Raw genomic sequence first — 22,230 nt, 5'->3', positions numbered from 1 at the left:
TGGATTATGGGAATATTTAATATCCTTTATGGTTTTCTATCTTGCAGTTCTCTCTGTTTTCAAGTGAGCAGTATTTAGGTTTTCACCTGTAATTGTAGATCTGTCTATTTTTCATTATTTTTAAGTTCTATTGTTAAGTGCTCTGTTAGTTTTGCTAGTGCTCCCATAACAATGTAACAGTAGGGGAGTAGAACAACAAAAATATATCCTCTAATAGTTCTGGATGCTAGAATTCCAAAATCAAGATGTTGGTAGGTTTGTTCTTCTTTCTGAGGGCTCCAAGGAAGAATCTATTCCACGCCTCTCTCCTAGCTCCTGGTGCAGTCAGTTTTCTTGGTGTTCCATCTGCAGATTTGACAATCTAGTTTCTGCCTTCATTATCACATGACCATCTTCTTCCTTTGTATCTTTTTCCTCACATCATCTCATTATTTGTGTCTGTCTCTGCATGAAAATCAACCCTTTTTATAAGAACATCTGTTATATTGGAATGGTGCCCATTCTAATGACCTTGTCTTAACTTTATAGGAGGTGCGGCTGGAGGAGGGGCTAGATCTAGAACCAGGTGTGTGAGTTAGGGTTTCTCTTCTGCTTGGTGGCCATCACCTCCCTTTTGGGGACTTGGTCAGGTCCCAGGTTGCTGGAGTAGAAGGCCTGAGAGTTGGGTTCAAGCTGGCACCTTTCCCTTTAAGATTGTGTTCTTCCCCCCTTCCAAGCACCAGCACCTTCATCTCAGAGGTGGAGCAGTGCTGCATCAAGAGGGGCTGATTTGCACACTCAGCGAAGGTCAGGGTATAGACTGTGGTCTTGCACCAGAATCAGGATCCTGGACTGCTCTAATGGGCTGCTTATGGAAGCACCAGTAATGATTGCTCCTGTATGGTTCGAGGTCATTTCTGGTCTGAGCTGCTTTTGTGTCTCACAGCTGAGCCATGCCAGCCCTCACCCAATGTGGAACTATGTCATGAAGCTAGTGGGCCTGGAGCAGTAGCCCAGCTGAGTTTGGAGTGTATGCATGGACAGTCTTAGGAAACCAGCCAGCCATGTGTGCAGTGTCAGTATGTCCTCTCCTTCCTGCTCTGGGAGTAAACAAGCCTGTATGAGCCCCTCATGAGCAGAGTCTAGGTTTTCCACAGCCTTTCTGTTATTACCACTGTCCCTGAGCACCACTCATACCTCCTAAGGGTCCTTGCTACTGCCAGGACCAAGTGCTACCTACAGGCCCTGCCCATTGCCCCCATCTTCCTGGAAGAAGTACAGGCTATATACCAGTACACGTCCTATCAAGGAAATAATAGCCTGAACACACCGAGGAAAGAGACAGACCGCATCCAAACCAAAAGCAGCCCTCATGTTGAAAAAAAAAAGTTAGCCCTCACAAGCTACCCAGGGGGATGTTCCCACATAAATAGCCCTCCAAGACTACAATAGGTAATTATTTCCCCTGAACTCACAGAATAAGAAAAATATAAGCATGAAAATACTGAATGAATTAAGAAAAGATATCAACAGTCATACATATTACTTTAGAATTATGAAAAATTATATTAAATTAAAAAAATTATGAAAGCAATTTAAAAGGTGTAGAGAATTGTATAAAGTGGGCCAATCTGTGCATAATAGGGATTCCAGAAGAGGAAGAAAAAGAAATGGGGATTGAAAATATATTTGAAGAAATTATGGCTGAAATCTTTCCAAATTTAAAGGAAACAGATATCAAGATACAGGAAGCCCAGAGGGCCCCAAACAAGTTGAACCCAAACAGACCCACACCAAGACATATTATAATGGCAAAAGTTAAAGATAAGGAGATGCTTCTAAAGCATCAAGAGAAAAACAAAGAATTAATTGTAAGGGAAATCCCATAAGGCTATCAGCTAACTTCCCTACAGAAATGCTACAGGCCAGCAGAGAGGGGCACGATATATTCAAAGTTCTAAAAGGGAAAAATTTGTAGCCTAGAATACTCTACCAAGCAAGATTATCATTTAAAATAGGAGGAGAAATAGAAAATTTCTCTGACAAACACAAACTAAAAGAACACAGCAATAATAAACCCATTCCAAAAGAAATAGTGAAATGTTTGATCCCTGGACTGGGTCAGTGGGTTAATGATCTGGTGTTGCCACAGACTACAGTATAAGTTGCAGATGTGGCTCAGACCTGGTGTTGCTGTGACTGTGGCATAGGTCTACAGCTGCAGCTCCAATTCCAACCCTTGCCTGGGCCCTTCCATATGCTGTTGGTGTGCCCTTTGCTAGAATGGCACAATTGGATAAAAAAACAAAAGCCTACAGTATGCTCCTTGCAAGAGATCACCTTAGGGCAAAGGGCACATATCAACTAAAAGGGCATGGAAAAAGATATTTCATGCAAATGGAAATGACAGGAATGTGGGAGTTGCAATACACATAGCAGACAAAATTGACTTTAAAACAAAGGCCGTAAATATAAAGAAGGCCACTATTTTCCTGGTCTGTAGCACAGGAAACTATATCTAGTCACTTGTGATGGAACATGATGGAGGCTAATGTGAGAAAAAGAGTGTGTATGCACACACACACACATACATATACATATATATGACTGGGTAACTTTGCTGTACCACAGAAATTGATAGAACATTGTAAATCAACTTTCATAGAAAAAATAAAAATCTTAAAAAAGGACACTAGATAATGATAAAAAACTCAATTCAAGAAGAGGCTATTGCATCTGTCAATATATATGCTCCTACTGTAGGAGCACCCAAATACATACGAAAATACTAACATACACAAAAGGAAAAATTGATCAAAATACAATAATAGTAGGAGACTAACACCCCAGTCACATAAATGGAAAGGTCCTTTTAGACAGAAAATCAACAAGGCAACAGAGATCCTCAATGACATGATATGGCAGTTAGACACAACTGATATTTTCAGGACATTACATTCAACACCCCCCCCACCGAATATACATTCTTTTAAAGTGCACAGGGAACATTCTCTAGTATTGACCACATAATGGGACACAAATTAACCCCAGCAAATTTAAAAGTATAAGAATTATTTCAAGCATCTTCTCTGACCTCAGTGGCATAAAACTAGATGTCAGCCATGGGGGGAGGGGAGAAAAAACTGACTACACGGAGATTAAATAACATGGTACTAAAAAAACCAATGGGTCAACAAGGAAATTAAAAGGGAAATTAAAAATACCTTGAGACAAGCATCAGTGAAAACATAACCATTGAAAATCTGTGGGATGCTGCAAAAGCAGTTCTTAGAGGGAAGTTCATAGCAATACTGGCCTTCCTCACAAAAGAAGAAAAATCTCAAATCAACAACCTAACCTACCACCTAAAAGAATTTAGGAAAGAAGAAAACAAAACCTACAGTCACCAGAAGGAAGGAAATCCTAAAATCAGAGAGAAAATCAATAACATAGAGATTAAAAACAGTAGAAAAAACTGAATAAAATAAAAACAAAATCTTTCCAAGGGTAAAAAAAATTGTCAACCCCCTGGCCAGACTCACCAAGACAAAAAGAGACCCCAAGTAAACAAAATAAGAAATGAAAAAGGAGAAATCTCAACTGATATTGCAGAAATACAAAAAAACACTGTAATAAAATATTATGAACAATTATATGACAACAAATTTGACAACCTTGAAGAAATGGACAACTTTCTAGAAACATACAGCCCACCAAAACTGAAACAAGAAGAAGTAGATCAGAACACACTGATCACTAGAAATGAAATTGAATCTGTCCTAAAAACACTCCCTACAAACAAAAGTCCAGGACCAGATGGCTTCACAGGTGAATTCTACCAAACATACAAAAAAGAACTTATACCCATCCTTCTTAAACTTTTCCAAAAGATTTAAGATGAAGGAATACTTCCAAAGACATTCTATGAAGCCACCATCACCCTAATACCAAAACCAGACAAAGACACTACCAAAAAAAATTATAGCCATCTTTGATGAAGATAGATATAAAAATTCTCAACAAAATTTTAGCCTACTGAATCCAGCAATGTATAAAAAAGATCATATACCATGACCAAGTGGGATTCATCCCAAGTTCACAAGGATAGTTCAAAATATGCAAATCCATCGACATCCTACACCACATTAACAAAAGTCAAAAACCACTGATCATCTCAATAGATGCAGAAAAAGCTTTTGACAAAATCCATCTGTTTGTGATTAAAAACTCTTACCACAGTAGGTATGAAGGGAACATGCCTTAACATAATAAAAGCTATTTATGACAAACCCACAGCCAGTATAATACTCAATGGAGAAAAGCTGAAAGTCTTCCCATTAAAATCTGGAAGAAGACAAGGATTCCCACTCTCACCACTTTTATTCAACATAGTATTGAAAGTCCTAGCCACAGCATTCAGACAAACAAAATAAATAAAAAGTAGTCAGATTGGAAGAGGAGAGGTAAAATTGGCACTGTATGCAGATGACACGATACTCTATGTAGGAACCTCTAAGGACTCCACACAAAAACTATGTGAACTGATGAATGAATTCAGTAAAGTAGCAGGATACAAGATTAGCATTCAGAAATAGGTTGCATTTCCTTATACTAACAATGAAATACTAGATAGGGATATACGTAATACCTTTTAAAATTGCACCCCCCAAAATTAAATACATGGGACTAAACCTGACCAAGGAAGTAAAAGTCTTGTAGGCTTAGAACTAGAAAACATTAATCAAAGAAATTAGATACAAAGAAATAGATATCTCATGCTCCTGAATTGGAAGATTTAATATTGTTAAAGTGACTCTACTACCCAATGAAATCTCTGTGTTTAATGGGATCCTTATCAAATTACCCATGACATTTTTCACAGAACAGAACAATCTCTCCAAAAGTTTATATGAAACCATAAATGACCCAGAGTTGTTACTGCAATCCTGAAGAAAAAAAAAAAGCAGGAGGTATAACTCTCCCCCACTTCAGATGATATTGCAAAGCTGGAGTAATCAAGATAGTGTGGTACTGGTACAAAAACAGAAATATAGATCATGTGGTATTTGTCTTTCTTTCTGACTGACTTCACTCAGTATGACACAGTCTGTAGTTCTATCCATGTTGCTGTAAATGGCATTATTTTGTTCTCTTTTATGGCTGAGTAGTACTCCCTTGTGTATATGATATCACTTATATCTGGAATCTAATATACGGCACAAATGAACCTCTCCACAGAAAAGAAAATCATGGATGTGGAGAATAGACTTGTGGTTGCCAAGGGGGAGGGGGAGGGAGTGGGGTGGATTGGGAGTTTGGGGTTAATAGATGCAAAACTATTGCCTTTGGAAAGGATTAGCAATGAGATCCTGCTGTGTAGCACTGGGAACTGTCTAGTCACTTATGATGGAGCATGATAATGTGAGAAAATAGAATGTGTACATGTATGTGTAACTGGGTCACCATGCTGTACAGTAGAAAACAAATTGCATTGGGGAAACATATGCTAAATAAGTGTAATTTAAAACAATAGTGAACCAATTAAATTAAAATGAACTGGGAAAAAAAAGAAATGTGGATCAATTAATCTTTGACAAAGGAGGCAAGAATTTAACTTGGGGGAAAAAGTCTTTTCAGCAAGTGGTACTGGGAAAATTGGACAGCTGCGTGTGAATCAGTGAAGCTAGAGCACACCCTCACACCATGCACAAAAATAAACTCAAATTGGCTTAAAGACTTAAACATGACACAAGACACCATAACACTCCTAGAAGAGACTATATAGGTAAAACATTCTCTGACATGAACCATGCAAATGTTTTCTTAGGCCAGTCTCTGAAGGCAATAGAAATTCAACAAAAATAATCCCCTGGGGACCTAATCAAACTTAAAAGGTTTTGCATAGCAAAGGAAACCATAAAAAACAAAAAACAAAAAACTGAAATGACAACCTACGGAATGGGAGAAAACAGTTGGAAATGATGCAACTGCAAGGGCTTAATCTCCAAAACATGCAGACAACTCATACAACTTAAAAACAAAAAAACAAAATGCTTTCAAAAAATGGGCAGAAGACCCAAATAGATATTTCTCCAAAGAAGACATAAGGATGGCTAGTAGGCACATGAAAAAATGCTCAACATTACTAATTATTAGAGAAACATAAATCAAAACTAAAATGAGTTCCCACCTCACACCTGTCAGAATGGCTATCGTTAATACATCTACAATTAACAAATGCTGTAGAGAGTGTGGAGGAAAGGGAACCTGCGTGCACCGTAGGTGGAAATTTAAATTGGTGCTACCTATATGGAAAACAGTATGGAAATTCCTCAGAAAACTGAATGTAGAACTATGAGAGTTCCCATTGTGGCTCAGCTTACTAGTATCCATGAGGATGTGGGTTCAAACCCTGGCCCTGCACAGCGGGTTAGGGATGTGGTGGTGTTGTGAGCTATGGTGTAAGTCACAGACGTGGCTTGGATCTGGTCTTGCTGTGGCTGTAGGCTGGCAGCTGCAGCTAAGATTCAACCCCTAGCCTGTGCTGGGAACTTCCATATACCACAGGTGTGGCTCTAAAAAAACAAACACCCCTCCAAGAAAAAACCCAAAACAAGACAAAACAAACAAAACAACCCTATGATCCAACAATCTCTCTCCTGGGCTTATATCTGGACAAAGCTGCAATTCAAAAACATAACCCATGTACACTCATATGTTCATTGCAGCACTATTTACAATAGCCAAGGCATGGAAACAACTTAAATGTCCATTTACATATAAATGGATTAAGAATATGTGGTATACAATGGAATACCACTCGCTGTGGAAAAGAACAAAATAATGCCATTTGCAGCATTTTGGATGCAAGTAGAAATTCCAATACTAAGTGAAGTAAGTTGGAAAGAGAAAAACAAATACTGTATATTATTATTTACATGTGAAATCTAAGATGTGGCACTAATGAACCTAGGTACAGAACAGAAACAGACTCACAGACATGGAGAAGAGACTTGTGGTTGCCAAGGGGGCAGGGGAGGAGGAGGGAATTGGATGGACTGAGAATTTGGGGTTAGTAGATGCAAATATTTAGAATGGATAAGCAATGAAGTCCTACTGTATTACACAGGGAACTATATCCCATCTCTTGTGATGGAACATGATGGAAGATAATATGAGAAGAAAATGTGTAAATACATGTATGACTGGATCACTTTGCTGTGGAGCAGAAAATGGCACAACATTTTAAATCAGCTGTAATAAAAAAGACACTAAAATGTTTGTTGTCCAGGGAGTTCCCAGCGTGGCTCAGTGGTTAACGAACCCGACTAGTATCCACGAGGACACGGGTTTGATCCCTGGCGCCTCTCAGTGGGTTAAGGATCCAGCATTGCCATAAGCTGTGGTGTAGGTCGCAGATGTGGGCTTTGATCCTGCATTGCTGTGGCTTGGCAGAGGCCCAAAGCTATAGCTCCGATTTGACCCCTAGCATGGGAACCTCCATATGGCACTGGTGTGTCCTGGAAAAGACATAAATAAATAAATAAATAGTTTGTTGTCCAAAAGAGGGATAATAAATAAATAAATAAATAAAATAAATGGTTTGTTGTCCAAAAGAGGGGTAGTCAAAGGCAAGAAGTGAAAAATGGGGTCAGAAGTGATAGTTGGGTAAATCAGTAAGTTGTTCAGACAATTTTTGAAGAATACTATGAAAGAAGGTGAATTATTAAGGTTCACTGAATAATTAATGGTGAAATATCCATTGTAGGGTGTGAGAATGTCACTTTAGCTACACCTGCCCATCTTGAAATGCTCATTCAGATTGATTCAATTTATTTTAGCCTGGAAGACTGTGAGTGGTAAATATTTGTGCAGGGGGCTAAGTTTAGTCTCTCAGTTACGTTTCTGGAATCTAAAAGAGATTGGCTGAGGAACCAACATCTACTCGCACAAACCCTTGAGGATATCTTGAACATATTTCTTCTGACCAAGTTACATACTTCACTGCTACTAGTGATCATAAAGTGTTGAGAAAACCAGTATTGCATAGGTGTGTTATATTCTACAATGTCTTCATTGCAAGTGGACTCATTGAAAATTGGAAGGGGCAGTATAAACACTGGTTCTTCAGAAGGAGTGGTTGGCAAATGTTGACAGGGTTGAATTTTATTTAAATAATCACCTCCTCACAATAAAATGAGAGGAAGTAATACAGGTACTTCCTGGAATGTTTTATAGGACCAGAAGATGTGGAAGAAGGTGGAAGTATTTCCTCTTCATTTAGTGTATATTGTCTTCAATATTATTTTTCCTCATATGGTTTGTCAGGTCAGATTTGAATTTATGCATGTCCAGGGAGGAGAATGCCAAGGGTCAAGCCATAGTATCCACATCATTAAATTTAACAGCATATACTTGTAGTGATACTTCAGGTGGGTCACAGTTTCGCCCATGCAGCCAAACTAGAACTGGCTGTGAATATGGCCCCCTTACTAAGTGGCAGGAACACTTCTGTGACACGTTACCTGTTGAATCCTATGACAACTCCCTGCAGGTGGGGCAGAGGAGAAGCATCACTAAGCTTGCTGTGACTGTCCATCCTTTGGGTGAAACCTACAGCTAGGATGGGGAAAACCAGACTCATTCATCATCACTGTGAGCTCCCAAGGTCATTTAAATGTGAGCATCTGGCAGGTAGGTGAGGAAACATGGAGAGTGGACCACATATTGGGTGTTCTGATGGGGCAGGTCTGGAAATGGTGAGCATCACTTCCACACCCCTTCTGTGAGCTACGACGTAGGCAGCATAGCCACACCTAACAGGATGGCAGAGAAATGTGGTCCACTGTGGTTCCAGGGATAACAACCAAGAGGATTGGCAAACAGCAATTTCTGCCAGAGAGTGAGAGTTAACATCATCATCCAGAGTTTAGTTTTAATGAAGAGTAAACAGTGGAGTAAAGTTCACAGTAAGTGAGTTTAAACAGAAGAGATCATGTCATTATGACTGGAGAATAAATGATATAATGAATAGTATCAGAAACGTCAAGTTTTTGTGCCTCTCCATCCTTCCTTTGATTTGGATTCATTGACTTGGTTTCCCTTTACATCTTTGAGAGGAGTGCAGTTTTTTTAATCAAGTCAAGAAAAGCTTGCTTCACTTGCTTGTTTCTCAGTGTGTAAATAAATGGATTCAGCATTGGTGAAATAGAAGTCATGAGGAGTGAAATTCCTTTATTAATAGCTACCTCGTCCTTGGCTGAGGGTTTGACATAGATGAAGATGCAGCTGCCCTAAGTAATGGAAACCTCAATCATGTGGGAAGAGCAGGTGGAGAAGGCCTTCTTCCTTTGCTGGGCAGAGGGAAACCTTAGAATGGCCTTGACGATGTAAATGTAGGAAAGAACTACACGCACAAGGGTGATGATGAACGTCAGCACTGCACACGCTATAACCATCTGTTCTATCAACCGTGTGTCTGAGCAAGAGACCTTCAGGAGAAGCGTCACAGCAAAAGCGATCCACGACATTCGAGTCACAGAATTCCAGGCCCAAACCCAGCCTCACTGATGGGAGTGTGATCATTAGTGCTGCTACCCTACAGAAGAGGATGAAGTTCTTGCAGACTCTGTTGCTCATGATGGCCGTGTAATGCTGGGGTTTGCAGATGGCCACGTAGGACATGGTGGCCAGGAGGAAGAATTCTGTCCCTGCAAAGAGGTCTGTAAACAGCAGTTGACTGGCACAATCATTGTAGGTGATGGACTTGTCCCCAGAGGATATGCTGTACATGAATCTGGGAACACAAGCAGTTGTGAATGAAATTTCTAAGAAGGAGAAATTTTGGAGGAAAGGATCCATAGGTGTTTTAAGGTGAGAATCGATCAGAGTGAGGGTGATGATGGTTAGGTTTCCAGATAGACTCAACATGTAGGAAAGAAAGAGAAAAATGAACAACAGAATTTTCAGTGGAATGTCATCTGTCAGTCCCAGCAGGATGAAGCTTGTTACTGTGGTTTGGTTTTTCATCCTTGCTGATTGTCTTGCCCAGTCTGCTTGAAACAAAATATGGAAGACTTCATAAGAGAAACTCCAGAGTCCTGGCCATTTGTAACCTCAAGAGAAGTGAATCTGAGAGTGATTCCTATACAGTTGGTTAGTGGAGAAGCAAGCACAGAGCAGATGACATTGTTTCATCACCTCTTTGGGATGAAGACAGATCACAAAGAGGTGATTTTTTCTTTTGTTTTTGGCCCTACCTGTGGCGTGTAGAAGTCCCCAGGGCCAGGGATTGAACTTGTGCCACAGGAGTGAAAACGCTGGATCCTTTACCCACTAGGCCACCAAGGAACTCCTGACTATTCATTGTGAAATCCTGTTATTTCATACTGTTGCTTCAAATGAACCTACAACTTAGCTATAATTAGTGTCAGTTCAACATATCACCTTATTAATATCAATGAAGGAAGTCTCTTTTAATAAGTTGATTCAACAAATCTGCTTTACTCTAACTTCCTTTCTTCAGATCTTCTTCTAGCAGAAAAGTAACCCCTCCTCCCTGCCCCCCCAAAAAACCTCTGACAATGGTCTTCCTTAAAAAATAAACCAACGCTAAAGTTTATATGTGGGTTTATTATTAAACTGGCCGTGAATCTTATCAGGTAGTTTATCCTATTTCCACATATTCAGTCCAACTTTTCGGAGATGTGTCTAAGGCATTTTTACTGATGTATTTTCATAAAGATTCACTTAAATGTGTCACATTCCAGGAAGTTCCTGTGTGGCTCAGTGGGTTAGGGATCCAGCATCGCCGCAGCTGTGGGGCAGGTTGCAGCTGCGGTGCAGTTTTGATTCCTGGCCTGGGAACTTCCACATGCTGAGAGCGCAGCCAAAACAAACAAACAAATAAACAAACCAAATGAATAAATAAATGCATGTCCAAACCCTTTGAAGTTTTCCTCATCGAAAATTTATTTCAAAATATGTACTTAGTATTTGTAATATTTATCCATGACTATATTTTCCTACCACTGTTAGGAGAGAATATGTTCTGTATTTTAATGCTTCTTAGGATGTCCTTGTGCTACAGAGAATTTCTCCCCAACCTACAAGCTGAAGTCTGGGATTGTATCATTGGGTGGATTCCTTGGTTTGTGATTCCTTTGATGGTGAAAAGCCTAATGCATTCTAACTAGCTTCTTCAATTTCCTATTCTCTAAATCTTGAGAGCATTCTTTCTCTTTTCCCATCAAAGGGTTCTCATTAAGAGTAGTTTTTTGATATTAAAATTTAAAATGAACTCTGTTATTTCCTTCTAAACACATTTGACAGTGAGGTATTTCCACTCCTTGTATATATTTTATAGTAATATATTTGCTTCAAGATTTATTACAGCAAGGTATGGGAATGTTAAGAGGATGTTTATAGAGCTGAAGCGCTACATCCCTGATTTTTAAAATGTTTTTGTTCAACCTTGTTTCATCTTGAAACACACTCAGTCACATTTTCATAAATGACACTTAGCAATATCAGCTTTAACAAGAATCGGCTCTTTTTTTTTTTTTTAATTTCCCCAATACATTATTTTTTTTTCTCCTATACAGCAAGGTGACCCAGTCACACATACATGCATACATTCTTTTTCTCACATTATCATGATCCATCATAAGTGAGTAGACATAGTTCCCAGTGCTACACAGCAGGATTAATGATACTTCTGCATTTTTACTTACATTCTGTCTGTGTGATAATTGTGTCTTTTGCCCTTTTAACCATTTATCCATCAATTCATCTGATTTTTGTACCTATTTAACACATGTTGCTGAATTTCTTCCTACCTCTCTCTGTTCTTTTTCATTCTTCTTCATGGTGCCTTTTCTTTTGCTAATCATTCTGCTTGTTGATCAACCTGAAATCTCTTTTCTAGAGGCAGTCTTTTCTTTCACTCTGGTCTTTGTCTAGGAGAGTCTCATAAATGAAGTGACTTCAGATAAGCTGATGATTTTCAAATGTTTATCCATGGGGAAAATACATCTTAGAGTATTCAGACTTCAACATTCAACTTATTCTTGGGCATCTAGATCAGACTTAGAGAGTTGAATTTAGACTTTCCATTTTTCCTTAGAGTTGTACATCTTAGGGTTGGACTGATGGGAATAGATAATACAGCTGCGTCTTGAACATGGTGAACACTCATTACTGTTCAAGCATTCTTATTTCATTTTCTTATTATTTCCTTTTGAGAGTCCTATACGTGTATAGATTTCAAGATTTTCAGCATGGTGCTCATTATTCTGTTTCCATCCCTGTCAATCCTAAGTCACGTAAGGACATACCTCTTGAGAACCTATGATATGGCTGGCTCTGCTGTAGGTACTAAGGATGAAAAGAGTGCACGGGTAACTCTATTGATCTCTAGTGATATATGTAATATATATTTCTAGTCAGTCCTATCCTATCAGTTTTGTCTTTCTAATACTAAATAACATTTCAAAAAACTATTTTATTTTTCAGAGATAACTAAATAATTTTCTGCTACCTCAGATTTTTAAATAGATAAGTCTGTAGTTCCCATTGTGGCTCAGCAGTAATGAACCTGACTAGCATCCCGAGGATAATGGTTTGATCCCTGGCCTCACTCAGTGGGTTAAATATCTGGTGTTGCTTTGAGCTGTGATGTAGGTTGCAGGCATGGCTCGGATCCTGTGTTGCTGTGACTGTGATGTAGGCCGGTGGCTACAGCTTAACTTCCATATGCTGTGGGTGCTGCCCTAAAAACAAACAAACAAACAAACAAACAAGCAAGCAAGCAACTAAGTAAATAGATAGACAAGTCTGCTATTTGGCTGAGACCAAGACAGTAGAATGTTGAATGAAGAAAAAATTGATATTACCAAAGAAGAACGTACTTACTCTAATGGAAGGTAATAATGGCTTTAGTTGACTGGGTAATCCTGATAGTCCCAAAGATGAAACTGAACGTTTAAGTGGACTCAGATATGTGCACAATTGCCCCTTGCATGAAGACATATATATTCCATAGGCAGTTTTTTTTTTTTTTTACAGTGGATAGTGCTCTCTGACTTGCCAACAGCCTCTTATTAAAGATTCCATTCCACTTTAAACCTAGGAAACAATTTCTTAGATCTGAAAGATGAAAAGTCATTTATTTTTTAAGTGTCTGGGAAATATAAGGTGATTCTTAGAAGATTTTGCACAAGACAGTTTCTGATTTCTTTCAGCAAAGAGATTTTTTTATCCAGGGAAATAAGATGAATGTTTCATTATCTCAGACTTATGGATGAGCAGAGCCCTCTGTGTGGATAAATAAAAGAGTCCTTTGTGACTAAAGTTCAACCATGACTAATGAATCTAATATGCACTGAATTTTGGTAAAATACCTAACACAGGCATCAGTGGGAATCATGTCCTTGGAGACAATAAGAGGCAGCAATTTTAAGGACACATTCCAAGTGCAAAACAAGGACTTTTTTTTTTTTTTTTTTGGTCTTTTCTAGGGCCGTACCATGGCATATGGAGGGTCACAAGCTAGGGGTCCAGTCCTAGCTGTAGCCACTGGCAACAGCCACACTGGATCTGAGCCATGTCTGCGACCTACACCACAGCTCCTTAACCCACTGAGCAAGGCCAGGGACTGAACCTGTAATGTCATGGTTCCCGTCGGATTTGTGAACCACTGAGCCATGATGGGAACTCATAAATAATAACTTTCTGATGAAAAGATATTTGTGGATACTCTTCAACTTATACATAACAAAGTGTTAAGTAAACACAACAAAGTTACTTTATGTCTATGTTTTCAATTGGAAAATATATTTATCTATATTTGAAAACTATATATGTATATGTATATAGTTTCTAAGCCAATAATTATAAATATTTACTTGGTAAAATATAGTTTTGCATTATAATTTTTCTGCATTGTACTCTTAATGAATAAACTGTTATTTAATAAAGCTTCTCATATATAACTTGTAAAATTTTATATTAAATATTATGTATAAATATCCTTTATTTCCTTAGTTTATATTATAAGAAGAGGAATTCCTGAGGCAAAAGCAACTTACATTTTAGAATTTTTATGTGCATTATTACATTTTGCTTCCAATGTGTGATACCACTTATATAAGCAAAAATGTTTGGGTCTGTCTTTGGCACCCTTGGGATCATAGGACCTGAAGGAATTCCTCCGTTATTCCTTGCTTGAGTTCTGAGTCAACTAGAGAGAGAAAGTAGGCAAGTAAATTCAGATTAAAATAATAGTTTTGTTACAGAGGTTTTAAACTCATGGCTTTAAACATCTCAATAAGGAAATCCTGCATTAGCCATAGACATCAGATAGGCAGTGCTAAAAATGCAAATCTACTCCAGCACCTTGGACAGACCCTTTGCCTGCAATACTTCAGACAGCCTGAGATCTGTCTGTAGAAAAGCCAGAATATAAGAGGAAAGAGAATGGGACGGATCTAATGAATCGTATCCTTGCTCAAAATCCACCCATCAGGGGAAGAATGGGAGGAGGGAAGTCAGGAGATTGCACAAATAGATTATTGAAAAAAATGTCGACATCTTAGAAATGAAGTAGGAGATGACCTGCCTGTCTTTACAATCTAATTGTTGATTCATCTAAAAGGTATTTAATTATACATTATATCTTTTCTATACCGATTATAGATTTTTAAATACTTAAAATTATTTAATTTAAGATGATAAATCTTACCACTTTCATTGTTTACATTACTTAAGAATATTTTGCAGGTGTTCACTGAAAGATTGTATGAATCATGTAATTTTTAACTTTCGGAAAATTATTCTGTAATAAACTGCACCTCCCCCTGGAGAGAACATGAAGAGTAGAGACTATATAGTTTTTCCTAATATTTATCACATTCCTAATATTTTTCCTTTCTGGTCGTAATATACTTAAGATTTTAATTGCTAGTCAAATGGTATATTTTATAAAGCGCGTGTCCCAGTTACACTCTTGTGAGTAGTGTGTGAGTACGCCACATCTCATTAGGACTGTGTATGGGTGCCTGTATGTGTGTATACAGTCATATCTCAGTTTCATGTGTTTAATTGCTATTTAAATATTTCTCTATGTGAAGGTCCTCTTGAAGTTATTTCACTTTTTTTTTGCTTTTTAATCAACGTTATCGAGGTATAATTGATAGGGAGAATACATCCATTTTAAGTGTAAAATTTGAGAAATTTTGAAAAGCATATCCATGAAAGTAATTACCACACCACAAGATATGTGAAAGGTCTTCACCACCCCAAAACATTTCCTCGTGATGCTTTGCAGACAGTGCACTCCATTCTGATCTCTCGAAGTTCCTGGGATAGAGGTCAAATTGGAGCTGCAGCTGTAGGCCTACAGCGTAGCCATAGAAAAACTGGATTCTAGCAGCAGCAGTGACCTATACCACAGCTTGAGGCAGCAGCAGTACCTTATCCCACTGAGCGAGGCCAGAGATGAAACCTGCATCCCCACCGACACTGTGTTGGGTTCTTAACCTGCTGAGCCACAAAAGGAACACCGATTCTGATCTTATTCAATCATTGACCTGCTTTCTATTGCTACGACTTTTTTTCTTGCTCGAGAATGTTAAATTTATGGAATATAGCATGTGTGACATCTTTGGCTCAGCATAAAGTTTTTGAAATTTTCTATTTGTTCTAGCAGTTTATTCCTTTGGGCAGTCGAGTGTTTATCCATTGAATGAATATGCCAAAATAGGTTTATCCGTTTTTTGATGAACATTTTGGGTGTTTACACTTTTGAGCAATATGAATCCAGCTGCTACAAACATTCATGAATATAATTTTGGGAGATGCCTATTTTCATTTTTCTTCGAAGATAAGAAAATAAACTAGAAGAGCATTTGTGAAGACTCTATGATGACTAGGCTTAACCTTATATGAACCTGTCAGAATGTTTTCCCAAGCTTTTGTATCACTTCACGTATGTCCGCCAGCACTGTTTGATAGTTCCAGTTGCTCTCTGTCCTGCTTGTAACTTCTATTGTCAGCCTATATTCTAATTGTATCCATTCTAATAAGTGTGTGACTCATTTTAGTTATAATTTGAATTTCTCCATGACTAATGCTGTTGAGCTTTTTTCCATGTGCTTATTGGCTATTCGTGTCACTTCCTTTATGAAGTTTCCACCCGATTTTCTTGACCATTTTTATTTGGCTATTCTTACTGAGTTTTGATAGTAAATTGTTAAGGATGTGTGCATCTGTGATCATGAGGATTGTTTGTCTACGTTTTTATTCTTGTAATTTCTTTGCCTGGTTATAATATAAGATATACGTGAATTTCTTAATGTGAATGAGAAAGTATTCTTCCTTCATGTGTTTTGAAAAAATGTTCATAGATTGGATTATTTATCCCTTGGAGAGTATTCACCAATGAGGAAACATGCTTTTGGTGTTTTCTTTGTGGAAAGATTTTTAGTTATTAATTCAGTTTGTAAACAGAAATGTATGCAGATGTTCTGTTCTTTTTGTGTTAAGAGTGTAATTTTTATCTTTCAGAGAACTTTCCTATTTTGTCTAAGTTGTTGACTATACTGGTTTCCAATAGCTCATAATTTTCCTAAATTAATTTGTTGACATGTGGAGGCTCAATAGACAGATGATAACAGGAATTCTAGTGGTGATCCTTTCATCATGTATAAAAATATTGAACCACTGTGTTTTACACTTGAAACTAATATAATATTGTATACCAATTATAACTCAATAAAAAGAAAGACATCTCTACACCAATGTTGTAAAATGTGTAGGAAAGACAACTAAAAGAAGAAAAAGAAATGACTTAATCATGATAGGTTCTGGTTAAAGGATTAAAAATGATGTATTTTGTTCCTTGTAAAGCAGTGTTCAATAGTTAGTTCTTCAGTATATGAAGGGAAAATTAATGATTAAATGCCAGTGAGGTCAACCTGATTGTCTATAACATTAGGAAATTACGACATTGGTTTTCAGCTTTAGGAAAAAAATAAGGTGGCTGTGCATTTTTTGAATTGGTTTACCAGAGATACATTTTACTTTTTTTTTTTTTAGGGCCACACCCACAGCATATGTAGGTTCCCAGGCTAGGGATCAAATGGGAGCTGTAACCACTAGCCTACATCACAGTCACAGCAATGCCAGCTCTAAGCCACATCTGCAACCTACATCACAGCTCACTGCATTGCTGAACCCTTAACCCACTAAGCGATGCCAGGGATCGAACCTGCATCCTCATGGATACTCATCAGATTTGTTTCCTCTGAGCCACAATGGGAATGCCACATTTTACTTTCTTAAAAGAAATGCAGTTTTTTTGAGTGAGTCCTGAAAGGCTAGTTTAACTTGCTTATTCCTCAGAGTATATATGAAAGGATTCAGCATTGGTGAAATGGAAGAAAGAAGCAATGCCACTCCTTTATTGAGATTTACCTCTTCTTTTGCAGATGGTTTGCTGTAGATGAGGATGTACCTGCCATATGTGATGGAAACGACAATCATGTGGGAAGAACAGGTAGAAAATGTTTTTTTTTTTCTTTGTTGCACAGAAGGGAATTTTAGAATTGTCCTTATATGTGTAGGAGAGAATTACACATGCAAGAGTGATGATGAAGGTCAGCACAGCACAGGCTGTAATCATCTGATAAGATAACCAGGTAACAGAGCATGAGATCTTTAGCATAGGAGACGCGTCATAGGCAAGATACATTTAGAATCGCAGAATTCCAGTTGAAAACCCAAGGTGAGTGGAGGGAGGATAATCATAAGTTCTACCAGCCAACAGCAGACAACCATTGTTTTGTAGAGTTTGTTGCTCATGATTGTTATATAATGCAGGGGTTTGCAGATGGCCACTTAGCGATCACTGGCTATGGTTGCCAAGAGAAAGAATTCCATTAACCCAAAGAGATCTATAAGAAATAGTTGAATGGCACATGCATTATAGGTAATTATTCTGTCCCCAGTTGATAGACTATATAGGAATCTTGGAAAACAGGCAATCATAAATGAGATTCCTAAGAAAGAGAAATTTTGGAGGAAAAAATACATGGGGGTTTTAAGGTGGGGATCCAGCAAGGTTAGGGTGATGATGGTCAGATTTCCAGCTACACTCAATATGTAGGTGAGAAAGAGGAAAAGGAAAAGCAAAAGCTGCAGCCGAGGATCTTCTGTCAGTCCCAGAAGGATGAATGTTGTTATTGTAGTGTGGTTTCTCATTATTGACTCCTGGATTTTGCCAACCCTACATGTCAATGTCAGAGAGATTTGAATGCAGAATTCAATGACACAGTCATCCAGCGATGAACACTCTCTTGTATATTTGACTTATCCAACATGCATGAGTTTTACTTGTTGATCTGAGGAATATATTTCCTATTTTACAGTGAGCCAAACCCCCAGCTTCCTACTTATGCATAAGGACCAAGGGAAATTATTTTATAAATTTTAGTTGTTGAATTACAGTCTAACTTTTCCTTTAGTAAAACTCCTAAAATTAATTTATAATGAATTAAGTATTTTAACTCCTACCTTGGGTTGTGCATTTTTATCATATTACATTTATTTTTCATTTCATATATTATGATACTGCCAAATGTTTTCCTTTAATATAGGAGCAAAATTAAAAAATATTAACATTGGTTTCATTCCTTTTCTTCAAAGTTTGGGAATTATTAAAATACTAACATAAAGTTTTAAACCAGGACCCAAGCAAGGCATTTCAATTCTCTTTAAAATATAGAGGGTTTTGTTTTTGTTTTTGTTTTTTTGCTTTCTAACGAGTGATTATTCATTAAAAGGGTAAAACATGTTTTGACTCTAAAACGTCCACATGAGTAGTTTTGCTGTTCTAATCAAAGCTTCACTTCCTATACCCTGTGCTCCTTCTTGGATAACATTCTGCAGCACAACCTGGTTACTTTACTGCCCTTTCATTACCTTGTGAGGTAAAGCTGCGTTTAATGAATGAAGTGCTGAAGGACATAAAAGATGTCCTTTATTGGTGCTTTATTTAATGCCTCAGATTGAAGCATATTCATACACTGTACTGTGGAGAAAAAGTCAAGACAAAAGTTGCTGAATATCCTTTCCATGAAACTCTCCTCCTTTTGTTTTCATGTCTTTCAGGTCTACATTTTTGTGTCTGTTTTTACATTTTGCATTTATTTCTCAATCACTTACTCCTTCTCAACCTCACAAGCCTTGATAAAACACTCCATCCTGTGTCTTCCTGTGACTTAATTCAGTATGATTCATGATATCGATATAATTCAATATAGTCGTGATAATACATGCTTACAAGTCTCTTGCTATTGTCCAGGCACTGGGGTGAATATATTACAGATATAATCCACATAAGCTTTAGGATATCCCGTGAGGTAGGGAGGTGTATGTTCTCTGTTTTCAAGATGGTAAAAATGGAGCACAGAGAGATAAAGTCTGTGTCCACAATTTCCTAAATATTCAGTAGCCAGCCAGGAGGGCTCCAGAGTCCCAGGCCCGAATCACTGCACTCTGTTTATTGGTGCACATCTACCTGAATATCTTGGTTGCATGATGACGGTATTTGTATTGGTAATTGAAACAAAGGTAGTATTGTCATATAATTCATTGTCAAACCGAGATAGTTGAGAAGCAAAGAGTGGCCGGCATAATAAATAATTATACTGATGCCGCTGAGGTAGATGGGTTGTTGAGGGAAAATACTAAATGCGTGCAGTCACTGAATTCATGTGAAATAGCAGGTCCGATGGAGATTAAACGTCTCTAATAGGAACTAGCGGATTTTTCATTTTATTCCTTCATTTTTCTTTTGTTGTTTTAGGGCCGCACCCATGGCATATGGAAATTCGCAGGCTAGGGGTCAAATCAGAGCTGTAGCTGCCGGCCGACATCACAGGCACAGATGTGTCAGATCCTCAACCCACTGAGCAGGGCCAGGGATCAAACCTGCATCCTCAGGGATACTGCTTGGGTTCGTTATTATTGTGCCACTACGGGAACACCACTGTTTTATTCTTTATTCCTGTTAGTATATTGATCCTTCCATGTTGGCTCAGTATTTCCTTCAGTGAAATATTAAGGCTGAAGAGTTGGGACTGACTGTATTCATTTAGGTTAATAAGATCATTAGATAGGTGAGCATTATTTCTCATCTGCCTCCAATTACACGGATAGGTAATCATAGTTTTCCAACCTGTAAGTAATGTCTTTGGGGATCCAAATTCTTTTACCTTTACTAAATGTAAAATGGATCTCCAAGGAATAAGCCATTTTCTTGTGTTTTTACAGTATTTTCTTCAGAAAGTACTGATACTTGTACAAGGAGAACTTTTAAAAAAAATTCTTTCCCTTTATTACTAATTTTAAAAATAGTTGTTCCTCTAGCATCATCCACATATGACCAAGGAGATTTTTTGTAAAAATTAAGCTATAAATGATATTTAACATTAGATTAGTTTCAGGTATATAACATAATAGTTCACTGTATACATTGTAAAATAATTATTTCACGATTTAGTCTAGTTAACACCCATCACCTATGCAGTTACCAAACCTTTTTTTTCTTGTGATGAGAACTTTTAAGATACACTCGCTTACTAACTTTCAAATGTGCAACTATAGTCTCCATGCTGTAAATTCCATCCCCATGACTCATTTACTTTCTAACTGAAGTTTCTATCCTTTGAGCCCCTTCATCCATTTCTCCCGCCTCACTTTACTCTTGTTCTTTTAAAGCACTAATCTGTTCTCTGTATCTGTGAGCATGGGTTATTTGTGTGTGTGTGTGTGTTGTTTATTTGTTTCAGTTGTTTGGATTCCAGATATAAGTGAGATCATACAGTGCTTGTCTTTCTCAGATTAACTTATTTCACACTTTTAAGCAATGTCTTTCTCTCTTTCATCTGAGCAAGGAAACCCTGTCTTCTGCTACTGTAGGCTCAGTATACAGGATGGAGTCTCCAGGGTGGACAGATGGCGTCACAGGGAGGGATATTAATTGAGGCTCAAGATAAGTAACGTTTGATGGCAGCTAATACCCTCCTGAACAGTGCATTGTCATCTGATGGTGACCATAGCTCACATGAGAAGCTCTGTCCTGTTTTCTTCTATTTTCATGAACTCAGTTCACTACCCAGTAGTTCTCTTGGTATTTGACTCAGCTTTGCTTGGGTCTTAAAACATCTCATTTTTAATAATCAATATTTTGCTTGTATCTGAATCCAGTCTTATATAAATATTAAATATTTAATAATGTCAACACATTCAAATTGACTCTCTAACTTTCACGGAGTATTTTATTTGGGCAAAAATTAAAAAATGAATAAAATTTCAGTATGTGAGTCTCAGTTGATGTGTGTAGGTATATGTGTGTGTGGGTGCTTGGATTTTGTTTTTTGTGTGTCCATGTGAGTTTGTCAATTTTATTTATAATTTAGGCCTGAATCATAACCAGATGTGCTAAGGATTTCTAGGGCCATCCTTGCAGAACATAAATTGTGTCTCATACATGACTATAGGATAGTCCCATCAAATGCTAACCATATTGGTTATTGAAGTCTAGGCCTTTGCTTAAAGAGAGAACTCTGTCATGATATTTCCCATCCACCTCCCACCTTCTGCCAGAACACATGCATACATGCTGTGGAAATAACTGAGGCAGCAAACACTTTCAGACTTATCCTTTAAACAGTAAATTATTTCATGGCATCCGTTGACCATTTATTTGAACATTCTCATAATGAGACACATTCTGAACAGGAATATGCTAGTAGGGACCTGAAAGCTAAGTTTTCTTGGGAAACCACACTCAGCTAGAAAATCCCTGGAAATGCCCAGAGCTCTCCTACACTGTAGGGCATTTCTAGAAGAGGGCCTCTGCCATTTTTGTGTTCTTCACTTGACAGCAAGGAAAAAAAAAAAAAAGGAAGAAAGAAAGAAAGAAAAACAGAAGTGCCTAATCTCTAGGGCTAGGCATATCTTGGGCTTTGGAGTGATTAGGGATGGTTGGTCTTCTGAATTTCTTCATCAGGAGAACATATTTGGCACCAAATATTATGGCTAGTTAATTTGTGTATTCTACCTATAACAAGAGTCATTAGAGTAAACAAAGAAAAGAGTCCTTGGAGACCCAGGTTTGAACGTCATCAAGGAATATTAATATAAAATTTTGGCTGTCAACTTTACAGCAACGGTGCCAGTGCCCTTAAG

General features: G+C 37.8%; 1 protein-coding gene and 1 pseudogene across 1 annotated transcript in view; one reads left to right on the top strand and one right to left on the bottom strand.

The window, feature by feature from the left end:
* LOC110258130 (olfactory receptor 6C3-like) overlaps positions 1 to 22,230 on the top strand; it is a 225,952-nt gene that overhangs the window by 12,699 nt on the left and 191,023 nt on the right. The window contains exon 2 of the mRNA XM_084955891.1: positions 17,466 to 17,533. The gene's annotated coding sequence lies outside the window, so the exon portion shown is untranslated. The remainder of the gene's footprint in view (positions 1 to 17,465; positions 17,534 to 22,230) is intronic.
* LOC100152700 (olfactory receptor 6C2-like) lies at positions 9,084 to 10,008 on the bottom strand (annotated as a pseudogene).

The sequence above is a fragment of the Sus scrofa genome, chromosome 5, assembly GCF_054392235.1.
Source record: "Sus scrofa isolate SSC_HxYL_T2T_F1_AM1 chromosome 5, Sscrofa_HxYL_maternal_Yorkshire_Landrace_v2.0, whole genome shotgun sequence".
In the NCBI taxonomy this organism is placed as follows: domain Eukaryota; kingdom Metazoa; phylum Chordata; class Mammalia; order Artiodactyla; family Suidae; genus Sus; species Sus scrofa.
The sequence above is the reverse complement of the archived record's forward strand: the minus strand, read 5'-3'. Positions and strand labels throughout refer to the sequence as shown.